The following is a 949-nucleotide window of genomic DNA, read 5'->3' as shown; positions in this document are numbered from 1 at the left end:
TGAGGATAGGAGGAGGATGAGGATGAGGATGAGGATAGGAAGAGGATGAAGATAGGATGAGTATGAGGATGAGGATGAGGATAAGGATTAGAATAGAATGAGGATGAGGATAAGGATGAGGATTGGATGACGACGAGGGTAGGATGAGGATGAGAATGTGGAAGAGGATGAGGGTGAGGATGAGGATAGGATGAGGATGAGGATGACCAAGAGAATGAGGATAGGAGGAGATGGAGAATGAGAATAAGGATTAGGATAAGGATGAGGATAAGATCGGTATGAGGATGAGGCTGAGGAAGAGGATAGGATGAGGATGAGGATGAGGACGAGGATAGGATGAGGACGAGGTTGAAGATAGGATGACGACGAGAAAGAGGATGAGGATAGGATGAGGATGAGGAAGTGGATAGGATGGAGACGAGAATGAGCATGAGCATAGGATGAGGACTAGAATGAAAATAGGATGAGGATGAGGATAGAATGGGGATGAGGAAGAGGATGAGGATAGGATAAGGAAGAGGATGAGGATAAGGAGGAGGTAAGGATGAGGACGAGAATGACAATGAGGGGATGAGGATGAGGACAAGATTAGGACAAGAATGAGGATGACGATAGGATGTGGATGAAGACGAGGATGAGGATAGGATTAGGACGAGAATGAGGATGAGGATAGGATGAGGAGTAGAATGAGGATGAGGAAGAGAATGAGGATAAGATGGGGATGAGAATGTGGATGAGGATAAGGATAGTACGAGGAGGAGGATGAGGATGAGGAAGAGGACGAGGATAGGATGAGGACGAGAAACAGGAGGAGGATAGGATGAGGAAGAGGCTAAGGATAGGATGAAGATAGGATATGGAGGTGGATGAGGTTAGGATGAGGACGAGAATGAGGATGAGGATAGGATGAGGACGAGGATAGGATCAGGACGAGGATGAGGATAGGATG

Source organism: Lupinus angustifolius, chromosome LG18, assembly GCF_001865875.1.
Source record: "Lupinus angustifolius cultivar Tanjil chromosome LG18, LupAngTanjil_v1.0, whole genome shotgun sequence".
NCBI lineage: Eukaryota > Viridiplantae > Streptophyta > Magnoliopsida > Fabales > Fabaceae > Lupinus > Lupinus angustifolius.
Note: the sequence above shows the minus strand (reverse complement) of the source record.